The sequence below is a fragment of the Lithobates pipiens genome, unplaced genomic scaffold (assembly GCF_037356315.1).
Source record: "Lithobates pipiens isolate NorthernLeopardFrog02 unplaced genomic scaffold, aLitPip1_a1.2 Scaffold_28, whole genome shotgun sequence".
NCBI lineage: Eukaryota > Metazoa > Chordata > Amphibia > Anura > Ranidae > Lithobates > Lithobates pipiens.
In genome coordinates, this window is record NW_027507789.1 from 134,205,107 (window position 1) to 134,222,929 (window position 17,823).

At 47.4% G+C, this 17,823-nt stretch overlaps 1 protein-coding gene across 1 annotated transcript in view; it reads left to right on the forward strand.

Annotated features, from left to right (window-relative positions):
- LOC143935604 (G protein-activated inward rectifier potassium channel 1-like) overlaps positions 1–17,823 on the forward strand; it is a 169,235-nt gene that overhangs the window by 63,253 nt on the left and 88,159 nt on the right. The window lies entirely within an intron of this gene.

A 17,823-nucleotide genomic window follows, 5' to 3' on the forward strand; every position in this document is an offset into this window, starting at 1 on the left:
ATCCTAACTTCCATTATTATATCATTAATCAGCAGTGTGAGAGCTTTTACAAGCTTATTCTCTCAAGCTTCAAGATGGGTATAATCTGAATGATGGTCTCGGGGTGTACAACGGTCTCTGGGCATATGAAATCGAAAACCCTTGCACAGCTCTTCTATCTGTGCTCACCTTCAAGAGAATTAAGTAAACTCCCTGTGTCAGACGTGGCGTGCACCACATTAACTAAGGAGATGGGCCTGTATCTGGTCTGGCTGAACCACCCACACCAGTTTTTATTTCAGAGTAATTTTGAAAATAGCAGAGGTCTGTCCCTAATTAATAAGGGGACTGTAGCAATTTTACATACCGAAAACTGTAGATTCCCAGCAGGTGTGACCTTGTCATATGGGATGTGAGCTGTCAGCTCAGCAGACATCTCCTATCCCTCTCTCTGCTTGTGCATTGATTACACTACATGAGCAGAACCTGCAGAGTTACAAACTCTCCTCCTCCCTGCTCTGAGCAGATAAGGGGGTGGGGATGGGTAGAGAGATTGGAGCATGTTGATCCAGCTCTCTGTTCTCTGTGCCATGTGCTGTATCCATCACAGACATGTCAAAACAGAGAACCCTTTGTTAATTAGGAGCAGCAGCTGCTCCATTTTTATGTTTAGAAGAGTGGTGCAAGAATTGTGCTTACACCACTCTTTGTTAATTCCACCCGTACTCCTATCTCATTTTGTTTGCATCGGCAAACCAAATATTGTGTAATATCAAGTATCAAGAGGCGTGTGTATTGCTATTTAAATATTGGTGTATTTGTGTATTTCCCCAATATTTGTGTAGCAATCCAATACAAAACAACTCTTGCATGTTGTCGCTATTATAGAGATTCCTGTAATAAAGACTGGTGTTTTTTACTTCTATAGGGGGACTGGCCTTTTATCCACCACCTGTAGTTTGGTGCACCCACAAAGGTGGGCAGGCCACATGAGTGAGAAGAACAGGTTTTAAAGTGTATAGCCTAAAACTTTTTTTTTTAAATTTTGCATACAGTGCCTTGAAAAAGTATTCACACCCCTGGACATTTTACACATTTTGTCATGTTACAACCAAAAATGTAAATGTATTTTATTGGGATTTTATGTGATAGAACAACACAAAGTGGCACATAATTGTGAAGTGGAAGGAAAATGATAAATGGTTTTCAACATTTTTTACAAATAAATATATGAAAAGTGTGGTGTGTATTTGTATTCAGCCCCCTTTACTCGGATACCCCTAACTAAGATCTAGTGGAACCAAATGCCGTTAGAAGTCACCTAATTAGTAAATAAAGTCCACCTGTGTGTAATGTAATCTCAGTATAAATACAGCTGTTCTGTGAAGTCCTCCGTGGTTTGTTAGACAACCTTAGTGAACAAACAGCATCATGAAGGTCAAGAAACACCAGACAGGTCAGGGATAAAGTTGTGGAGAAGTTTAAAGCTGGGTTAGGTTATAAAAAAAATATCCCAAGCTTTGAAAATCTCATGGAGCACTGTTTAATCCATCACCCGAAAATAGAGAGAGTATGGCACAACTGTTTGCAGTCTTCATCAGGGGGTTAACAATGGTTGATGGTTTCAAATGGATCTCTACAGCAAAAGCATAAATCAATCATATATCATAATCATATGTTACAGATGGTACAATTTACAATATTAAGCACACTATTCATTGGATATGCAAGTCAACCACAGGGGAACCTACAGTATACAGACAAATACATATCAGAGAAAAGATATGTCAGATGCTTCTGGAATAGGCAGGTACATCAGGTTTTTGCCCTTCAAAAAAAGTAATCATAGCAGCACAAAGGATACTTCTTAATCCCCCCCCCCCCCCCCCACAGGAAGCATCCTATGCATTAAAAACACCTGTCAGTGACCGGCCCCCCAGCCCCCCCATTTCACTTACCTGAACCCTTGAACTTGACCCGACATGGACACGCTGTCTCTCTGCCTGGGGTTCCCAGTTCTTGATTGGATAGATTTATAGCAGCGCAGCTATTGGCTCCCTCTGCTGTCAATCAAATCCAATGACGCGAGCGCCGGGGGGTGGGGCCAAGTCCTGCATTCCTCCTCTATGGACGCCAAATGCTGGACTCGGGAGCAAGCCCGCAAGGTAACCCCCTCAGGGAAGCGCTTCTCCAAGGGGGTTATCAGATGTGGGGAGGAACCGCCGGGGAACCCCAGAAGAGCAGGTTCAGGGCCACTCTGTGCAAAACGAGCTGCACAGTTGAGGTAAGTATGATATGTTTGTTATTTTGTTTTTAATTTACTTTTACAATCGCTTTAAGTTCATTTGAATGGGCTACAATATATGAACATAAAAACAAAAAATGGGGCCATGACCCAGATACAGTGGATCTACTAGATAGTTTGAAGACAGATTCGTCCTTTGGAGGGGGTACCTCCGCAACTTAGTAACAATCCACAAAACCAGCACAGAGGGGAACCAAACGGGTTACCCCAGAAAGAGTTGCATAAGGTGAAACAACCACGGTTTGTGTTGTTTAGAAAAAATACTAGATATTAGGACACTAGAGAATTTATGAGGGCAGTGGGGTGGAGTCATGGTTGTTCCAATTGCACAATAGCCTCATGCTAGGTGTGAACCACACTGGGCTCTAGATACCCTAGACCAGTGATGGCAAACTTTGGCACCCCAGATGTTTTGGAACTACATTTCCCATGATGCTCATGCACTCTGCAGTGTACATGAGCATCATGGGAAATGCAGTTCTAAAACATCTGGGGTGCCAAGATTCACCATCACTGCCCTAGAATACCTGTCTAGTTCCTCGGCCCATTACCAGGAAGTAAACATCTGGGGATAATCTGTAGAACACATGAATGTGTGTGTGGGGCCCTGTTTTGTTGCATGTGTGTGACAATATTACTCTGTTTTTCATTTTTAACTGTTGGTGCTTGGAGGTAATGGGCAGTTGGCCTGTAAGTTTTGAAAATTGATTTAATTTTTCAATAAAGTATTTTTTCTAGACAACACACACCATAGTTGTTTCCCCTTATGCAACTCTTTTTCTGGGCTAACCCTTTTGGTTCCCCTCTGTGCTGGTTTTGCCATTTGAATGAGCTGCTAACTCACCGTAATGGACCAACAACTGTGCATGAAAAAGAAGGGGGAGTTGAGGGACTTTGAATAAGTCACATATTCAAAGGATAAAGCGGGAAAGTTGGGACTTTAAACGAGGCCCATGGACAAAGTGGAGGTTAATTAAATGAAAGTACATATTTATTGATCATAAAGAAATGTATGAAGTATATCAATAACAGAGACCACATAAAGAAAAGACATTGTAATAAATATCATTCCAAAAATATTCACACACATATGTGGTCTGAACCGGGAACTGAGGTAATGGAGCCACATGCTGGCAAGGCGCGTACACAAACCCCCCCACACACGGAACCCGGGTTGCTGGATTTCATGATAAGACAAGGTACTTGTCACGATCGTTCCACCATCCCGATCGTACATAGGAGACTTACCCGCAGGTTTCCTGTACAAGAGGATCGTCGGTGCCCTCGGACGCGGGTTGGCGCAAACGAACGCACGCAAGTGCATGTAGTCCCTAACAGGCGCACGTGGGTGCACGTTGATACGAGCGAGCGCACGCGGGTGCGCGATAACCCGATCGGGCGTACGCGGGTACGCGGGGTCACGAACGGGAGCACGGTCACCCGCGGGGGTACGCAAACGTACCGTGCGACCGTTCCTGGCGCCCAACAGGCTATTTAAGGGATCAGCTTCTGCTCCACGGTGCTGTCCTGTCTACAGCGTTCCTGTGACTTCTGCTACCAGTTCCTGTGTGTTCCTGATACTGTACCCGGCCTGTTCCTTGGCCTTGTCTGTTTGCCGCCTGCCTCCGACCCTTTGCCTGATTGACCACGCTTCTGCCTTCTGCTCTGTACCTCTGCTGTCCGATAGTTGCCGACCCGGCTCGCCTCTGACCACGCCTGCCTGTCCTCCTGAATTCCAGCACCAACTACTCCTGTGGTTCCTGCTTGACTACCTGTGCCAGCTGTTTCTGCAGTTCCTGTCCGGCTTCCAGCGCTAGTTGCACCTACCGTTCCAGTCAGCTACCTGTTCCGGCTGTGCCTGCTATCTGCTATCCGGCCTGGCACTTGTGTCCTCCGGACTCCTGAATCCCTGTCTCCACCTTCAGGGGCTCTCGAGCCGGAGGCTTACGAGGCGCCGCTCCCTGCACGTTTGGGCTCTCCAACCAGGTACGTGACAGTACTGTGCCAGTGGTATCTGCCGGAAGGAGTCTAGAGTAAAAGGATGGTCAGTGTATCATAATATACTGAAAAGGTAAGTAGAAGGTAGTATGTACCAAATGGAATGATGAAGATCAAGAGAGTCTATGCAAAAGAATGAAATAAGATGAAAGAGTAAACCAAATCCTACTTGCCATAGAATGTGGTATAGAAAAAAGTCATAGAGCAGCAGAGACAATCCCGATTAACCAAGACCGATTGGTGAGAAGAAATAACAATCAGTGTGTCATAATATACTGATAAGGTAAGTAAAGGGTAGTATGTATCTAATGGAGTGATAGAGATCAAGGGATTCTGTGCAAGAGAAAGAAATAAGATGAAAGAGTAAACCACATAAAAAATGCCATGGAGTGTGTATGTGCCCCGCCAGCACGTGGCTCCATTACCTCAGTTCCCAGTACAGACCACCATTCTGACCTTGGCTCCATATTCTCCACACCTCCCTGTTTTGATTCCATGTAAGTACCCGGGGGGGGGGGTTATCTGCCTTTCCCTGTTACAATATTATATTTTACTATATTTTATAGATAAATCTGAGCATCCGCCCCTGATGAGTGGTTTACATGAAACACGTCGGGAAATCAGTGATGCAGACATACGTTTATACAATATTATCAATTCAGAACATCGTTTACCAATCAATCATGGTTTCATTGTTTTTATAAATTTTTTATTCTATCCGCAAGTACTGCTTTGATGTGTATATATGTATTCAATGAATGTAATAACCAGTTCAATCCAATCAGTTGAGACTACTGCATGGTGCCTTTTGATATATTTGATGCCCATATTACATGCACACATACATATGTGTGTGAGAATATTTTTGGAATGATATTTATTACAATATCTTTTCTTTATGTGGTCTCTGTTATTGATATACTTCATACATTTTTTTATGATCACTACATATGTACTTTTATTTAATTAACCTCCACTTTGTCAATGGGCCTCATTTAAAGTCCCAACAACTGTGCATGAACCTTTTTTCTAGCATGTTTTGCATTGCCGCACATTACGGTGCATGACAATGTAGGTACGTTGGATGCCATTCATTGTGAATGGCACCATATTGCACTGATGCATATAATGCGTTGGTGTGAATGGCCCCTTAGCCCTTGTACACACGGTTGGAGAATCCGTCGGAATGTGTCCTATGGGACCGTGTTGTCGGATAATCTGACTTTGTGTGGTATGCATCGGACTGATTCCGTCGGAATATCCATCGGACCCAATTTTCCAACTTGTTGGAAATATTTCCCCGACCAACTGGGCCGATCGGACATACTCCGATCATGTGTAGAGAATTTTGATCGGACCAAGTGCCACGCATGCTCAGATCAAATTCCTACATCAAAGCTATTGGCTACTAGCCTGAATGTAGTCCCATCGTAACGAAATTACGTCATCACGTTCTGAAAGATCGGATTTTTCGACAACTTTGTCCGACCATGTGTATGCAACAGTTTCGTACAAAATCCGACGGATTTGGTTGTCGAAATCTCCGACCGTGTGTACAGGGGCTTAGAGTTGCAAGATCAGTATAACAGCCAAACAACCATAATGTTCAGAAAGAAAGGCTAGCATGGCTAACCTGCATATTCTTTCAGTACAGGCTAATGCCATTTCACAATAATCTTTTGTGTTAGTCATTTTAGCAACAATCAAGATATAACAAGAAGCATGCAGAGCCATCTAGATTCTGTTATTGGTATGTTATAGTAAAATGTGATGTCTCTTAGGTTGTCAGAATCGATCACTTTATACAGAAAACAGTGTCCTTTACAATCAGTGTATAACATTCCTGAGATTTAGCACCGTTTCCGACTCTTTGCGACAGCTCAAATTTAATTTAAGACAGTGATAAGGGCACTGATAGACCTGTAAACATTTCACTCCATACCAAGCCAACAATGATGTCTACAGAATTATTCTTCAACGTGCAGAATGTATATTCAGCTTCAGTATTCTTCCCATGCTTGTCCTGAATTGTATTAACAGAAATCATCTCCCTCGTCTCTCCAGTGCCAGAGGAAATAGCATGCTTTCTATGCTGGAATCCAATGGGGTGCATCCATGCTGGCAAATGTGCTAGAACTGTGACTTTACAGTTCATCAGGTCAAAGCCACTTTCAGTATATTTGTGGGAAAGGTTCGAGAGTGTTTGAGTAATGTTAATTAGCTTAATGTAGAATGAAGGCCGAAACCTTTTTTTATTTATTTTTTATTTAGATAGAGTGATGGTCTTAACACACTTATTTTCTATCCAGTAAGAGGCAATCCCTCCAAAGTGAGTTGCCATTAAAGAGGAAGTAAACCCTGATGAGTTTACTTCCTCTTTGATTCCCTGCAAAGGTAAAGCATAATGGACTACTATGCATTGCATAGTAGTCCATTATGTGTCACTTACCTGACACAGGAGCCAGCGAAGTCACCGCTGTCCCCTGTAGTTCCGAGCGTCCATCTTCTTGGTGGGTCTCACCGCTCCAGTGATTCGCCAGAGCAGCGATGACGTCACTCCCATGCATGTGCATGAGAGCCGACACACGCCGCATATCGCCGCGATCTGCAGCTTACCCAGTGCGCCTGCGCGCCGCTGTCTATGGCGCATGCGCCGTAAACAGCGGTGGCTGTCTTCAGGTAAGTATCTCCTAAACTGTATAGGTTTAGGAGATATTTCTTGGACCTACAGGTAAGCCTTAATCTAGGCTTACCTGTAAGTCAAAGTGGTTTGTAAGGGTTTGTAAGGATTTACAACCACTTTAAAGTCACCAGAATTAGTGTCCCTATTGGAAGATTTTCCCACTATTCCTGTTCTGGTGACAAATAATTACTTTTCTTTCACTCTTAGGCCCCTTTCACACGTGCGGACCGTATGTCCGTATTTCAGCCATCCGTTTTTGGATGAAATACGGACATACATGCATCCCTATGGGATAGCGGGTGTCAGCGCATGGACACCCGCTATCATCCATCTCCGCTATGGTCCAATTCTGCAGACGGAGGAAAATCCTATTTTTCTATCTGTCTGCAGAGTGGATCAGATGAACACGGACAGACGGTCTGTATTCATCCGATCCCCCCATAGAAGAGAGTGGAGATCTGACAGGGACCACTGACAAGGGACCACCTTGTCATCCGTTGGCTCAGCGGGGATCAACGGAGCAATCCCCGCTAAGCAAGCAGATGTTCACAGGGCAGATCATTACGGATCCATCCCGTGTCAAAGGGGCCTAAGTTATAATAGTAAACAGGACAGATAGAGGGGATGAATCTTACAAATGGGGGCACAGACAGCAATAAAATAGGACAGGTGTCCTAATTTCTCTTCGCTCAAAACAAAAAGACCCCTTTCACACTGAGGCAGTTTTCAGGCTTTTTACCACTAGAAATAGCCTCTAAAAAGCACCAGAAAGCTGCCTCGCATTCATTACAATGGGTGCTTTCACACTCAGGTGTTGCGCTTGCGGGATGTTAGAAAAAGTTCTGCAAGCAGAATCTTTAGGGCAGCTTGGGAGCGCTATAAAAAGCTTTCTGGGAACACCCTTGCCCATTGAAATGAATGGGCAGCGCTTTCAAAGTGCCTTAAAAGTGGTTTGAATGCACTGCAAAACTGAACTTTGTTCCTTTTTTCTTTTAATGTCACCTTATCACGCCCGAAAAGTGATGCAAAAGCTCCACTAAAATGCAGCTAAAGCACAGCAAAAACGACCGGTGTTTTAGCACTGTTTTAGCGTTGTTGCAGTGTGAAAGGGGTCAAAAGGTTTCACCTTTAGTCATAATTTAAAACAAATGCAGCCATTGCATTTAAGGATTTATGAGCTGCAATATTTTACATTGTTTTAGAGTTTAAAACAGTTTGAAAGCTACAATTATGAGATTACAGTTAAAAAATAATAAAACAAATTAAAACAAAAAAATAATGTTTTATGCATAAAAACAGAACATAATTTTTATTAAAAAAAGGAAAGTGTACCAAATAAAAAAACATTATATATCTGCTTAAAAAAAATGATTTAGGTAGTCTTGGAATTATTATCACATGTATTTGACTTGGACATCAATGACCTCTGGCTATAAAAAAAAAAAAAAACTAACACAATACTGTACATTCAATTGGTTTGTCTCCCTCAGGCAATCTGTCATAGAAAGCAGAGGAATGCTGATATCAAGAAAACAAACAGATCATATTCAGTTCACTGCTTTGCCACTTGATGTTAATGGCACATCTAGAGACCTGTCAATTGTCTGATTGTTTTTGCTGCCCAGGAATTTTGGTGAAAAATCTAGACATTTTGTTGAAATGCCCTGGTGTCAATTGGGACGGCAAAAGTTAGATGTTTTATTGAGGTTTCTAAAGGTACCTATAAGTGGTTCTGTAGCATTAATGAAGCTCATATATTTGACCTGTTGTCACGATCGTCTTGGCGTCCCGGTCGCACACGGGAGAATAACCCGCAGAAGCCTGTTGTCGAGAACCCGTCGTTCCCCTTTGAAGCGCGTTAAAGCGAACGGACGCACTCGCGTCGGCATGAACGAGCGCACGCGTGCACGCGGGGTCACGAACGGGCGCACGGCCACTCGCGGGGGCACGCTGACTCGTCGTGCGACCGTTTTGGCGCCCTAAAGGCTTCTTAAGGTCCTTGCTCCATTCCCTTCTTGCTGTCCAGTCTACAGCGTGTTCGGAGATCCTGCTATTCAGTACCTGTACCCGTTGCCTAGATTCCTGTTACCCGGCTTGTTCTTGACCTCGATCCGTTGCTGCCTGCCTACGACTTCTTGCTTGTCTGACCACGTCTCTGCCTCATCCTCTTGTACTGTGTTGACCACTTGCTGCTGACCCGGCCTGTACCCGACTCCACTGTTCCTGCCAACCCGTTCGGATTTCCTGTGACTGCTGTCTCCGCTGACGATCGTCCGCCTGCCAGTCTACCCACTTGTGCCTGCCTACACCAGCCGATTGCCATCAGCCCTATCTACTTGCTGTCGGTGTTCTGCTGACTATCCGGACCTGCCTCTATCTGCCAGGCACTTGTGCCCTCTGAACTTTTGAATCCCTGTTATCACCTCCAGGGGTTCTTTAGCCAGGGGATACGAGGGGCCGCTCCCTGCATTCCGGGCTCGCCTACTAGGTACGTGACAGTACTGGACAGCCATGTCCGAGCCTGCGCAGGGAGCCTCCCCCATGGACGAGCTCTGCCGCCACCTGGCTGGCCTTACCCAGGCGGTAAAGAGTCTACAGGAAGGTTATGGCAGACTGGAAGAACAAGTCCAGGCGCTATCTGCTTCTTCGCTAGCTGCTCCGGGGGCCCATGCCCCACCATCAGTGGTGATGATGCCACCCGAACCCAGGGTCCCAACTCCGGAACGATTTGCGGGAGACCAGAATAAGTTCAGAGCCTTCCGCAACTCCTGTGAGCTCTATTTCGCCCTGCAACCGAAGACCTTCTCCCTCGAGGCGACCAAGGTGGGGTTCGTCATTTCCCTTCTGACGAACGAACCTCAGGCCTGGGCACACCGTCTACTGGAACGAAAGGACCCATCCTTAGACACCCTTAACACCTTCTTCCTGGCGATGTCTAGACTCTACGAGGACCCCCAACTCGCTGCGACCGCAGAAGCAGCCTTACACGCCCTGCAACAAGGTCGCAGGCCTGTGGAGGATTATGTGTCGGAATTCCGACGTTGGAGCGCTGACACGGACTGGAACAACGCGGCCCTGCGATATCAGTTCCGCTTGGGTCTGTCCGAGCCTCTGAAGGATGAGTTGGCACGTGTAGGCATTCCCGAAACTTTGGAAGCTCTGATAGACAATTCAGTCCAAATTGATAGACGCCTGAGAGAGCGCCGCCAAGAGCGTTCCACCGCAGCTACTCGCCCGGTCTGGATGTTGCCACGGGTGCCTAGCTCCGCCCACCCAGCTCCTTCTGTTCCTGCCGCAGCCACACTGGATCCCCCGGAACCTATGCAGCTGGGGCTACTCCGTCCATCCCTGACTCCAGAGGAACGTCAACGTCGCCGGGTCAGCAACCTCTGCCTGTACTGCGGAGAACCAGGGCACTTTGTTCGCACTTGCCCAGCTAAGATGCGTAAGTGCCTCCTCGTCCCACCTGTCCCCTCACCTGTGTTGTCTGATAATACCTCTCACCTGGCTGTTCCTGTTCTTTTGCAGCTTCCAGGAAGGACTATCCCAACCCACGCAGTTATTGATTCCGGGGCGTGCAGTGGCTTTGTAGACTCGTCCTTCGCCCTGAAGAACAAGATTCCCCTTAGACCGAGAGAGAAGGGGCTCTCGGTATACCTGGCCGACGGGTCTACTTTGGAATCAGGACCAGTGACTCAGGAGACTAGTCCCTTATCTGCTGTCATCGCCGGGACTCACCAAGAATTCCTATGTCTAGATGTCATTAAGTCTCCTCTGTTCCCCATCATTCTAGGCATGCCTTGGTTGAAAGCACACAACCCACGCATCGATTGGGCCACTGGAATGATTGAGTTCCCTTCGGTCTACTGTCTCCAGCATTGTTGCCCAGCAGTTAACGGGGACTCTTCGGCCCTCCTCTGTTTGGAAGCAGACGATGAAACCCGGCAAGCTGTGCCCAAGGATTATCATGACTTTCTAGATGTTTTCAGTAAAAAGGGGGCCAAGACTCTACCACCCCATAGGCCATATGACTGCCCTATTGAACTACTCCCGGGGGCAGAGATCCCCTTCGGAAGAATCTTCCCTCTATCCGAGTCTGAACTGAGTACCCTGAGGTCCTACTTGGATGATAACCTTGAAAAGGGATTTATCCGACCTTCTACCTCCCCGGCTGGCGCTGGGATTTTCTTCGTGGAAAAGAAAGACCACTCCTTACGTCCATGTGTGGACTATCGGGCTTTGAACAAAATCACCATTAAGAATCGTTACCCCCTGCCATTAGTACCTGAACTTTTTCAGAGACTAGGTTCTGCTAAGTTATTCTCCAAGCTGGATCTTGGGGGTGCCTACAACCTCGTCCGTATTAGGAGGGGTGACGAGTGGAAGACTGCCTTCCGTACCCGCTTTGGGCACTTCGAATATTTGGTGATGCCGTTCGGGTTGTGTAATGCCCCAGCCACATTCCAGCATTTTGTCAATGACATTTTTAGAGATTACCTTGACCTATTTGTAATTATTTACCTTGATGACATCCTAATCTTTTCCCCCACTTTAGCCGACCACCGAGAACACGTCAAGAAGGTCCTGACTCGTCTCCGTCTTCACGGCTTGTACGCTAAACCCGAGAAATGTGTCTTCGAACAGCAGAGCATCCAGTTTCTCGGCCTGGTCATCTCTGTAAGAGGGATTGAGATGGATCCCCAAAAGATCTCCGCAATTCAGGACTGGCCTGCCCCTTCCGATAAAAAGGGAGTTCAGCGATTTGTGGGGTTCGCTAACTTTTACCGCAAGTTTATTAAGGGATTCTCTTCTATTATCTCTCCCATTACCGGATTGACCAAACAGGGTCAGAAGTTTCGTTGGACCCCTGAAGCACAAGAGGCCTTCAAGATCCTGAAGGATTTGTTTGTATCGACCTCTGTCCTGAAACATCCCGATCCCGCTCTACCATATATCCTCGAAGTTGATGCTTCGGAAATAGCAGTCGGAGCGATACTTTCCCAGAGGCAGGGGCCCAAGTCCTTACTCCACCCGGTTGCCTTCTTTTCCCGCAAATTGTCAGAGGCAGAGAAGAACTACGACGTCGGAGATCGTGAGTTACTGGCAATAAAATCTGCACTCGAGGAGTGGCGCTATCTGCTGGAGGGAGCCACCCATCCGATCCTGGTTTATACTGACCATAAAAACTTGGAGTACCTCAAGACAGCAAAGAGATTGAAGCCCCGTCAGGCCAGGTGGGCACTCTTCTTCTCCAGGTTTTCATTTCATATCACATACCGTCCCGGATCCAAGAATACCAAGCCAGACGCCCTATCCCGCATGTACAGTCAACCGGAGAGTCTGCCACCCACAGATACCATCCTTTCTATGGGGAACTTTCTTCTGCTCCAGGGGGATGTGGTGTCTCAAGTTAAGCAGGCTTCCATAGGCACAACATCTCCATCCGGTATCCCGTTATCATCCAGTAATGACCTTCTGTGGCATGAGGACAAGATTTTTGTTCCCCAGGAAGTTCGGACTCTGGTTCTGGCCTCCTGTCACGACCACCCATTGGCCGGCCACTTTGGGGTATTCAAGACCTTGGAGTTACTCCGACGCACATTCTGGTGGCCACGAATGAAGGACGACTGCAAGAGGTATGTGGAGGCTTGTGTCACCTGTATTCGGAGTAAGGGCAACAAGTCAAGAGCCTGGGGTCTGCTGAAGCCACTGCCTGTTCCTGATAGACCATGGAGGATGATCTCCATGGATTTCATCGTTGAACTTCCTCCTTCGGAGAACTATTCAACGATTTTCGTCATAGTCGATAGGCTCACCAAGATGGCCAACTTCCTGCCCATGAAGGGCACCCCCTCAGCCACAGAGACAGCCAACACCTTCGTTAAGGAGATTGTAAGACTCCATGGCATCCCCGCCAACATCACATCTGATAGGGGGGTGCAGTTCACCTCAAGATTCTGGAGAGCGCTCTGCGGAGCCCTGAAAATCGATCTTTGTCTGTCCTCAGCCTACCACCCGCAGACCAACGGCCAGACCGAGAGGACGAACCAGACGCTGGAGCAGTACCTTCGTTGTTTCTCGTCCTTCTCCCAAGACGACTGGGTCTCTCTTCTGCCTATGGCTGAATTCGCCTACAACAACACAGTCCACTCTGCCACCAAGCAGTCCCCTTTCTATGCGAACTTTGGCTTCCATCCACTGTTCTTGTCTGGCAATCTCCCCGAGTGTTCGGTACCAGCGGTACAGGAGAGTCTTAACTTCTTTGAAGTAAATAACAAACTTCTGCAAGAAACCCTGACCAAGTCACAAGAGTACAACAAAGAAGTTTTCGACAGAAAGAGAAGGGGGGAGCTGGATCTCAAGGTTGGGGATCAGGTCTGGTTGTCCACCTTGAACCTTAGACTGTCTTGCCCCTCCAAGAAGTTGGGCCCGAAATTTGTGGGTCCCTTCCCGATCAAGAGGAAATTAAATAATGTGGCATTTGAGCTCAAGCTTCCTGAATCCTTCCGGATCCATCCAGTCTTCCACGCGTCACTACTCAAGCCCGCAGTCCCGGATCCTTTCGCTGACAGAATTACCAGTCCTGAACCCGTGATGGTTAATGGGGAAATTGAATTCGAGATTGAATCCATACTGGACTGCAGGAAGAGACGGAACCAGATTCAATTTTTGGTCAAGTGGAAGGGGTACGGACCTGAGGAGAACTCCTGGGAGCCAGAATCCAACATCCACGCTAAGAGACTCATCCGTGCCTTTAAGAACTCCCACCCGAGTAAGATGGCTCAGTTGGGCATCCGGAGGCTGCCCCTTGGGGGGGGGGGCAATGTCACGATCGTCTTGGCGTCCCGGTCGCACACGGGAGAATTACCCACAGAAGCCTGTTGTCGAGAACCCGTCGTTCCCCTTTGACGCGCGTTAAAGCGAACGGACGCACTCGCGTCGGCATGAACGAGCGCACGCATGCACGCGGGGTCACGAACGGGCGCACGGCCACTCGCGGGGGCACGCTGACTCGTCGTGCGACCGTTTTGGCGCCCTAAAGGCTTCTTAAGGTCCTTGCTCCATTCCCTTCTTGCTGTCCAGTCTACAGCGTGTTCGGAGATCCTGCTATTCAGTACCTGTACCCGTTGCCTAGATTCCTGTTACCCGGCTTGTTCTTGACCTCGATCCGTTGCTGCCTGCCTACGACTTCTTGCTTGTCTGACCACGTCTCTGCCTCATCCTCTTGTACTGTGTTGACCGCTTGCTGCTGACCCGGCCTGTACCCGACTCCGCTGTTCCTGCCAACCCGTTCGGATTTCCTGTGACTGCTGTCTCCGCTGACGATCGTCCGCCTGCCAGTCTACCCACTTGTGCCTGCCTACACCAGCCGATTGCCATCAGCCCTATCTACTTGCTGTTGGTGTTCTGCTGACTATCCAGACCTGCCTCTACCTGCCAGGCACTTGTGCCCTCTGAACTTTTGAATCCCTGTTACCACCTCCAGGGGTTCTTTAGCCAGGGGATACGAGGGGCCGCTCCCTGCATTCCGGGCTCGCCTACTAGGTACGTGACACCTGTTCTCATGCCAGAAAACAACCTCTTATTGGCTTGGAACATTTTGGATACTGAGAAATAGATCTGGGCATTTTTATACACTGTGAAGTATTTTCATCTCAGCTGTTGGCAAATTGATTTCCAAGGAACTGAGACAAACCTTCCATACATATCACATTATATATTGCCTAATTTGATGGGAATGCGATAAACAGTATATAGGGGAATGGACTTATATGGTCTGTGTGCAGTATCTATACCTCCCTTGGAGAGTACTTCGATATTTTATTGACAAATGTAGCCAAGACTTTTTTTAAATAGTGCCCCCACCCACCACTATACCCTAACCACCCCCACTATACCCTAACCACCCTGTAGCAGAGCGTCCCAGAGAGAGCCTGGGAAAGTCCTGTTCGGGGTTTATACCTCTCCCAGGCTCCTCTCATACACATTCAGGGATCTGTGATCCAGTTTGGGTCTTGGTCCTCTTCCCCAGGCTAATTTAGGCTCACCTGAGCAGACAGCTTTTGCTCTCTGTCTGGGATGTTCACACAAGGTTGATCTGTGACGAGAGTAAGGTTGGTGAAACCTGTTTAGCAGTTCTTTGTAAAGACTGATAAGCGTAAGGCTTGTTCAGCCTGGTAGTGAGGGCCTGCAGACGGTATAGCTAGAGCCGTGACACGGCTAGGTTTTGTGTTGTGCTACTTTGCCCTTTTATTTTTGTTTGCTGGAGCACTGTACAGCACCTGTATATGAACTTGTATATACCACAAATAAACACAGCACTGTTGGTCACTTCATTTTCTGAACTTGGTATCTGTGCCTGAGAAAACTGCTCATCCCAGGGAGCTTTATACCTGCTACCTGTCCCCCAGGTTACATATGGTGGAGACTGCGACCAGCTGTAGTAAGTTACTACTTAAAAGGCCAGTACCTAGAGTGACTAAACATGGAGGAAATCCTAAAAACAGTTGATGATATCCAATGCTGCACAACAGCAAACAAACGCTGAACTACAGAAAGCCAATGCTGCACAACAGCAAGCCAATGCTGCACAGCAGAAAGCTAATGCTATCGCACAGGAACAATCGCAGAGGCTGTTTGAACAGCTAGCCACTGATGCAAAAGCAGATAGGAAAACCGTGGCTGAGGTTGTAGAGATGCTAGCACAGTGGTCACCTGCTAAAGTTGCTGATGTTGGAGATAAGCCCTCAGTCATCCATGTGGGTCTTTCTAAGATGACTGCAGATGATGATCCAGAGGCCTTTCTGCTAATGTTTGAACGGACCGCTGAGAGGGAAGGTTGGCCTAAAACCCAATGGGCAGGACTGGTTGCTCCCTTGCTTTCTGGAGAATCGCAGAAGGCCTACTATGATTTGGAATCAGCAGAAGTGGGAGACTATGAAAAGGTCAAACGGGAAATCCTGGCACGACTTGGTGTCACTTTGGCAGTTCGAGCACAGCGGGTCCACAGCTGGTTCTTTCAAGGGGAGAAGCCCCCAAGATCGCAGATGTTCAACCTAATTCACCTGGTGAGGAAATGGCTACAGCCGGAGTCCCTGTCTGGGCCACAAATAGTGGAGCGTGTGGTCATGGACCGGTTCCTGAGGTCACTACCAATTTCCCTGCAGAGGTGGGTGAGTCAAGGAGACCCCAAATCGGCGGACAACCTCGTGGAACTCGTTGAAAGGTACTTTGCTTCAGAAAACCTGGTCACCACCCCTACAACTGCGCGGACTTTCCACCCAAAGCCACGGACTCCCCAGGCAACCGGTAAGACTGTTCCAAGGAAGTGGGGGGTAAAGATGGCAAGGAAATAGGGGGAGGAATTTTGTTGCCAGGACTGAAGTTTGGCCTCCCAAACAAGGAAAGCCATGGCCTGTCAGCAAACCAAACTGGGGAAACGGCAGGTGTTTTCGTTGCCAAGAACTGGGACATGTTGCAGCAAATTGTCCATTGACAGATGAACCGATGCAGTGCAATTTTTTTCCATTAGGAGACAGTCTATGTTTGCAGCTGTTTCATGCTCTGCAGTGCCACATATGGGAAAACCAATGTGCCAAATGACTGTTAATGATAAGCCTATTACAGCCTTGCTGGACTCTGGAAGTCTAGTGACTTTGGATACAGCTGAAATGATTGAATCTGTGAATTGTCATGCTAAAAAAATTGCTGTGATCTGTATACATGGGGATACCCGGGAGTACCCTATAACCACTGTTCGGTTTAAAACTGGCTTAGGTACGGTGACGCATCAGGTTGGACTTGTCCCCAACTTGGTGCACAGGGCCATCATTGGTAGGGACTTCCCTAAGTTTTGGGAACTGTGGGATCGTCCCGACCCGGTCGCAGTGCCTGACTCAGTGGCAGAGCCAGAACTCCTGGCCACTACTGACAAGGTGGGTACAGGGGATTCCTCTCAGGACTCCCCATGTTTTCCTCTATCGGTTATGGCAGGAGAACTGGAGGAGTCTGAGGAAGTCCCCACCACCAGTAGAGCTGGACAGCCGTCTGCTGAATCCGAGCCTACGTTGGAGTTTGCTGACCTTAATGTGCACAAAGAAAATTTTGGTACTGAGCAAAGAAAAGACCAGACCAGCCCGGGCCTGGGAAAATGTAACAGTGATTAATGAGGTACCTGTCGAAACAAGGGGACAGGCCCTGTTTTCCTTATTTCAGCAGCAGTGAGGATTTACTGTATCGTGTATGTAAAATTAATGATGAAGTGATTGAACAGTTGGTGGTCCCTAAGCCATACATACTGAAAGGGTGTTGCGTAGGTTTTAGTGGCCCGGGGTACAGAAAGATATTAAGAATTTTTGTCAATCCTGTCCTGTGTGTCAGATGTCAGCCCCACTACCCCACTTCTGAAGTCCTTTAGTGCCATTACCTATTATTGAAGTGCCCTTTGAGAGGATTGCCATGGACCTTTTGGGTCCACTCCCCAAGTCTGCCTGGGGTCATCAGCATATCCTAGTAATCATGGATTATGCTACCCGTTATCCTGAAGCGGTTCCCTTACGCACCGTGTCTGCTAAAAACATTGCCAAAGAGCTGTTTATGGTGTTCAGTCGGGTGGGCATCCCTAAAGAAGTCCTTACAGACCAGGGTACCCCATTTATGTCACGAATAACTAGGGAGCTCTGCAAGTTGTTTAAGGTGACACAGTTGCGAACCTCAGTGTACCATCCTCAAACGGATGGCTTGGTGGAACGCTTCAATAAAACGTTAAAGAGCATGTTAAAAAAGGTTGTTGACAAGGATGGGAAAAACTGGGACTTCCTGATACCATACTTGATGTTTGCCATCAGGGAGGTTCCCC